The sequence below is a fragment of the Rana temporaria genome, chromosome 1, assembly GCF_905171775.1.
Source record: "Rana temporaria chromosome 1, aRanTem1.1, whole genome shotgun sequence".
Classification (NCBI taxonomy): Eukaryota; Metazoa; Chordata; class Amphibia; order Anura; family Ranidae; genus Rana; species Rana temporaria.
In genome coordinates, this window is record NC_053489.1 from 652,602,377 (window position 1) to 652,609,640 (window position 7,264).

Consider the following 7,264-nt stretch of genomic DNA (forward strand, 5'->3'; position numbering starts at 1 on the left):
ACAGTGAGGCTTGGGATGGGCACAGTGAGGCTTGGGATGGGCACAGTGAGTCTTGCAATGGACACAGTGGCCCAGATTCTCAAAAGAGATACGACGGCGCATCTCCAGATACGCCGTCATATCTCTGCCTAGCACCGTCGTATTTATGCGACTGATTCTTAGAATCAGTTACGCATAGATATTCAATAGATCCAACAGGCGTAAGTCTCTTACGTCGTGGGATCTTAACTGCAATTTTTTTTTTGCCCGCTAGGTGGCACTTCCGTCGATTTCCCCGTCAAGTATGCAAATTAGCTAGATACGCGAATTCCCGAACGTTCGCGCGGCCGACGCAGTAAAGTTACGACGTTTACGATAGGCTTTTCCCGGCGTAAAGTTGCCCCTGGGTCTATGAGGCGCAGCCAATGTTAAGTATGGCCGTCGTTCCCGAGTCGAAAATTTTAAAATTTACGTCGTTTGCGTAAGTCGTCCGTGAATGGGGCTGGACGTCATTTACGTTCACGTCTAAACCAATGACGTCCTTGCGACGTCATTTGGAGCAATGCACTCTGGGATATTTTAGGGACGGCGCATGTGCAGTTCGTTCGGCGCGGGGATGCCCTTCATTTAAATGAAACACGCCCCCTACCCGCCGAATTTGGATTCCGCCGGGTGATTTACGATACGCCGCCACAACTTTACAGGCAAGTGCTTTGTGAATAAAGCACTTGCCTGAAAAACTTGCGGCGGCGTAACGTAAATGAGATACGTTACGCCCGCACAGAGATACGCTGATCTCTGTGAATCTGCCCCAGTGAGTCTTGCAATGGGCACAGTGAGGCTTAGGATGGGCACAGTGAGGCATGCAATGGGCACAGTGAGTCTTGCAATGGACACAGTGAGTCTTGCAATGGGCACAGTGAGGCTTGGGATGGGCACAGTGAAGCTTGCAAAGAGCACAGTGAGGCTGCAAATGGGCAGAGTGAAGCTGCAAATGGGCATCGTTGACCCTCTTTTCCACTTACAGAAGCTGCTGCATTTCCTACCCTAGGCTTATAATCGAGTTAATACATTTTCCCAGTTTTTTGTGGTTAAATTTGGTGCCTCGGCTTGTATTGGGGTCGGCTTATACTCGAGTATATACGGTACTTTACCAACATTTGATATTTGAATGACCTATGCAAGTTAATAAAAAAAGTTATGACAACTTTTGGCACAACCCTCGTATGACATACAACGGTGGGTGGAGGAGAAGGGGGTTGAGAACTTCAGGGTGGAGGAAGGTAATCCTGGCCTGAGTCTATATTTGGGCTTTAACATGGGGAGAAAGTATAGCATTCAAGTGTTAGGGGCACTTTTCTGCATAGGGACCCATCCCAGGTAAGCTCCAGGATTTACAGAATTAAGGGCCAGATCCTCAAAAGGGATACGCCGGCGTAACTGCTGTTACACCGTCGTATCCCTGTTTCTATCTATGGAACTGATCCACAGAATCAGTTTTCCATAGTTAGGCAGAAGATCCGACATGTGTAAGGGACTTACACTGCCGGATCTTAGGATGCAGTACCGCATCCGCCGTTGGGGGCATTTCGTGTCGAAATGCCGTCTTGGGTATGCAAATTAGCACTTACGGAGATCCACAAAGCTTTTCACCTTCGTTTTTTCTCCGTAAGTTTTAGTTTGCAAACGCAAAATTAGGGCTGCTTTTACAAAGTGTAAACTGTTTACACCTTGTAAAAGCAGACCCTTCTGTCCAGCGACGCGATTTTTTTTTTGTTTTGAATTTTTTTTTTTTTCGCCGTATCTTTTTTTTTCCCCGACGCAACTTTATTGACCCGTCGCGATCCACAAAGCTCGGCGTAATGTAATTTCATGCTATGCACGTCGGGAAAATGACGTCACGAGCATGCGCAGTACGGCCGGCGCGGGAGCGTGCCTAATTTAAATGGGAATCGCCTCCATGAAAATAGGAACGCCTTGCGCCGGCGGAATTTAAGTTACACAGCCAAAAATTTCTAGGTAAGTGCTTTGTGGATCGGGCACTTAGGTAGAAATTTTAAGGCAGTGTAACTTAAATGGGAAAATTTACGTTACGCCGGATCTTTGTGGATTACCCCCTTAATCCCAAGCACGAGAACCTTGCTCCGTAAAACTAAAGTATTGTTTTTTGTCTTGTAACCCTTCACAAAGAGCAATAAAAATGAACTACTTTGTGTTCCATAAAACAAGAACAAATCTTTTTTTTTTTTTTTTTTAAGAGAAGCTTTAGACAAAATGAGTTTATATTGGGACAATTTGAAATGGAAATACATGTCTCCCTAGTTCTTACCACATTTGAATTGATCTCTAGAGATATTCTCAAAATGTTATAAAGTGAGTATATCTTGCTTTGTATTCTTTCTGCTGTTGGATGCGGTTATCTGAGGTGAACAAATAAAAGCAAGTGCAGATTTTGCTTCTTCATAGCTAATACCATGGGCCAGATTCAGAAAGAATCGCGGCGGCATTTGATGGGCACAGTGTCAGTGTTTGATGGGAACTGTGGATGCGTTTGATGGGCACAGTGGCAGCGTTTGATGGGCACAGTGGCAGCATTTGATGGGCACAGTGGCAGCTTTTGATGGGCACAGTGACAGCCTTTAATGGGCACAGTGGCAGCGTTTGATGGCCACAGTGGCAGCGTTTGATGGCCACAGTGGCTGCATTTGATGGGCACAGCTGCAGCATTTGATGGCACAGTGGCAGCCTTTGATGGCCACAGTGTCAGATTTTGATGGAAACAGTGACAGCGTTTAAAGGGCACCATGGCTGCGTTTGATGGGCACAGTGACAGCGTTTGATGGGCACAGTGACAGCGTTTGATGGGCACAATGGCAGATTTTGATGGGAACAGTGACAGCCTTTGATGGGCACAGTGGCAGCGTTTGATGGGCAAAGTGGCTGCATTTGATGGGCATAGCTGCAGCATTTGATGGCACAGTGGCAGCCTTTGATGGCCACAGTGTCAGATTTTGATGGAAACAGTGACAGCATTTAAAGGGCACTGTGGCTGCGTTTGATGGGCACAGTGACTACGTTTGATGGGCACAGTGGCAGCATTTGATGGGCACAATGGCAGATTTTGATGGGAACAGTGACAGCCTTTGATGGGCACAGTGGCAGCGTTTGATGGGTACAGTGGCAGCCTTTGATGGCCACAGTGTCCGATTTTGATGGAAACAGTGACAGCGTTTGATGGGCACTGTGGCAGCGTTTCATGGGCACAGTGGCAGCATTTGATGGGCACAGTGGCTGCATTCGATAGGCACAGTGGCAGTGTTTGATGGGCACAGTGGCAGCAGTTGATGGGTACAGTGGCTGCGTTCGATAGGCACAGTGGCAGTGTTTCATGGCATAGTTATATAGAAGAGAGGAGTTTGTGGGACTTTAAATGAGGGAGCGCCATGTAAAAAGAAATACCATAAAAAGTAAATTACAGTACATGATTTATTTTTACAATCTTATATACATGTCAAATATTTTGTATTAAATAAATAGGTAGTCACAAGGCTTACTCTAGATATGCTGCTACATAGCATGCAATACAGAAATAAAATCAAAGACATGGCAGATATATGTAATAAAATCGGTAAGTATGTGGAATATGAACAGGTGATTGTTGGCATCTGGGGGCACTCTACGCGTTTCCTGGCATTTCAGCCAATCATCAGGAGTGTTTTTAGGACAGTATACTGGAAATGAGAATAAACAGAAATAATTGATGATGCATGAAAAATGGGGAAGTACAGGGACTGTCCAACAGAATGGAAATAGTTGGGAAACTTACTATGCCACCACAAGACCCGGTCCGGTATCTGCCAAGGAAAGAAGGGGGGTCCGGGCAGGATGTCTCCCCCGGGGTTGAAACGGGGAACCCATGAGAACGAGGAACAGTGCCCGGAGTAAGACACGGTGGTCAAAGCCTGATCCAAAATGTTATGTGTGCACGTAAAGTGCATAGTGTACCTAAAACAATGTATCAAAAATAAATAAGTAAATAAAAAATATTTGTAAAGAGGAGGTAAGGAAATAACAATGTGTTCCCATAAGGGGATGCATGGGAAAGTGTGCAAAGGGGAGAGCCAGACAGGGGAAGAAAAAACATACCATAAATTGGTGACTAGGCTCCCAACAAGGGAGGGTGACCTGTGTGCAGGATCAGATGTGTTGTTCCTAGTGGTTGAGTCAAGCAAATGAACCACCAGCCACTCCAAGGCTACTATATACCTCCATTCCCAGGTGGGGCCCCCATCAACATCATGCCTAATTGACCATTTAGCACAAGGAAGGCGGGGAGGGAAATCCCAGCTGCGTATGGTGAACCATCAGCAGTGGGTTCCCCGCCCAGCTAGTATGGTCAAAGATGGAAATAAACATCAAAGTGATGTCAGTGACGCTGTTAATACAGCATCAGAGCATGATGCCGATGCGCAGGAGGCCGACCCCAACACCCACCAAAGGGTGGGGGGAGGGGCCGGACTGCCACGCATCGCAACCCCGGAGCCAGAAAAACCACCCAGGCCCCCCCAAAAAACCCAGACCACACCAGACAAGGAGTTGGGAATTGGTCTGGTAGCAATAATGAGTCAAATATAACACATGGAAAAGTAGTAGCTAAAGGGTCTATTGAAAAAAGGAGGGGGTTTAATAACAGTGTTACTGAACACTGATAAAGGGGCAGTAAACAAAAATGAGGAAATTAGTCTATTATCAGTAGTAGACCAAAAATAATACATGGGAAAATAATAAATGCAGGGATTTGTTCAAAAATAAAAAGGTGATCTAATAACAGTGTTACTAAAAACTGGTATAGGAGCAATAAACAAAGGTTGGGAATTGGTCTGGTAGCAATAGGGATTAATAATATAGGGATATATTCAAAGGTAGGGAAGGGATCTAATAGCAATGGGGCTAGACATTGGTATAGAAACAATGAACAAAGGTTAGGAATTAGTCTGGTAATGCATAGGAAATTCCATTCTGTTGGACAGTCCCTGTACTTCCCCATTTTTCATGCATCATCAATTATTTCTGTTTATTCTCATTTCCAGTATACTGTCCTAAAAACACTCCTGATGATTGGCTGAAATGCCAGGAAACGCGTAGAGTGCCCCCAGATGCCAACAATCACCTGTTCATATTCCACATACTTACCGATTTTATTACATATATCTGCCATGTCTTTGATTTTATTTCTGTATTGCATGCTATGTAGCAGCATATCTAGAGTAAGCCTTGTGACTACCTATTTATTTAATACAAAATATTTGACATGTATATAAGATTGTAAAAATAAATCATGTACTGTAATTTACTTTTTATGGTATTTCTTTTTACATGGCGCTCCCTCATTTAAAGTCCCACAAACTCCTCTCTTCTATATAACAAATTTAGGGATGGAGGCCGCCATGTGTTCTACTTTTATTATAGTGTATGTCAGGTCACATCCATTTACTATATAACAAAGATTTGGGTGGAAGACACCCGCCAAGTGACCTGTCACACCTAATACACTGCTAATTAATTTTCCCATGTATTATTTTTGGTCTACTACTGATAATAGACTAATTTCCTCATTTTTGTTTACTGCCCCTTTATCAGTGTTCAGTAACACTGTTATTAAACCCCCTCCTTTTTTCAATAGACCCTTTAGCTACTACTTTTCCATGGTCATGCTCTGATGCTGTATTAACAGCGTCACTGACATCACTTTGATGTTTATTTCCATCTTTGACCATACTAGCTGGGCGGGGAACCCACTGCTGATGGTTCACCATACGCAGCTGGGATTTCCCTCCCCGCCTTCCTTGTGCTAAATGGTCAATTAGGCATGATGTTGATGGGGGCCCCACCTGGGAATGGAGGTATATAGTAGCCTTGGAGTGGCTGGTGGTTCATTTGCTTGACTCAACCACTAGGAACAACACATCTGATCCTGCACACAGGTCACCCTCCCTTGTTGGGAGCCTAGTCACCAATTTATGGTATGTTTTTTCTTCCCCTGTCTGGCTCTCCCCTTTGCACACTTTCCCATGCATCCCCTTATGGGAACACATTGTTATTTCCTTACCTCCTCTTTACAAATATTTTTTATTTACTTATTTATTTTTGATACATTGTTTTAGGTACACTATGCACTTTACGTGCACACATAACATTTTGGATCAGGCTTTGACCACCGTGTCTTACTCCGGGCACTGTTCCTCGTTCTCATGGGTTCCCCGTTTCAACCCCGGGGGAGACATCCTGCCCGGACCCCCCTTCTTTCCTTGGCAGATACCGGACCGGGTCTTGTGGTGGCATAGTAAGTTTCCCAACTATTTCCATTCTGTTGGACAGTCCCTGTACTTCCCCATTTTTCATGCATCATCAATTATTTCTGTTTATTCTCATTTCCAGTATACTGTCCTAAAAACACTCCTGATGATTGGCTGAAATGCCAGGAAACGCGTAGAGTGCCCCCAGATGCCAACAATCACCTGTTCATATTCCACATACTTACCGATTTTATTACATATATCTGCCATGTCTTTGATTTTATTTCTGTATTGCATGCTATGTAGCAGCATATCTAGAGTAAGCCTTGTGACTACCTATTTATTTAATACAAAATATTTGACATGTATATAAGATTGTAAAAATAAATCATGTACTGTAATTTACTTTTTATGGTATTTCTTTTTACATGGCGCTCCCTCATTTAAAGTCCCACAAACTCCTCTCTTCTATATAACAAATTTAGGGATGGAGGCCGCCATGTGTTCTACTTTTATTATAGTGTATGTCAGGTCACATCCATTTACTATATTTCATGGCATAGTGGCAGCATTTGAAGGGCACAGTGACTGCAATTGATGGGCACTGTGGCTGCAATTAATGGACACAGTGAGGCTGCAATTGATGTTTTTTTTCAGAATTTTTCAGTTTGATTGCGCCCCCCCCCCCAAAAAATTTAGAGCACGTATCGTCTTTACGTTACACCGCCGCAAGTTTTCAGCGCAAGTGCCTGATTTACCAAGCACTTGCGTGTAAACTAACGGCGGTGTAACTTAAAGCCATCCGGCGCAAGCCCGCCTAATTCAAATGGGGCGTGTACCATTTAAATTAGGCGCGCTCCCGCGCCGAACGTTCTGCACATGCTCCGTTAGTAAATTTCCCGACGTGCTTTGCGCGAAATTACGCCCCCCGACGTGTTTGTGAATGGCGACGTGCGTAACGTACTTACGCCGGAAAAAAAAAAAAATTG

At 44.3% G+C, this 7,264-nt stretch overlaps 2 long non-coding RNA genes across 2 annotated transcripts; one reads left to right on the plus strand and one right to left on the minus strand.

The window, feature by feature from the left end:
- Positions 1–3,496: 3,496 nt before the first annotated feature.
- LOC120925053 lies at positions 3,497–4,378 on the minus strand. Its single transcript, XR_005746533.1, has 3 exons — positions 4,126–4,378; positions 3,806–3,984; positions 3,497–3,710 (listed from the first exon to the last, which is right to left on the minus strand). It is a non-coding gene; the product is annotated as an uncharacterized LOC120925053 (long non-coding RNA).
- A 1,378-nt stretch (positions 4,379–5,756) lies between these two features.
- On the plus strand, positions 5,757–6,632 carry LOC120925054. Its single transcript, XR_005746534.1, has 3 exons — positions 5,757–6,002; positions 6,144–6,322; positions 6,418–6,632. It is a non-coding gene; the product is annotated as an uncharacterized LOC120925054 (long non-coding RNA).
- Positions 6,633–7,264: the final 632 nt, after the last annotated feature.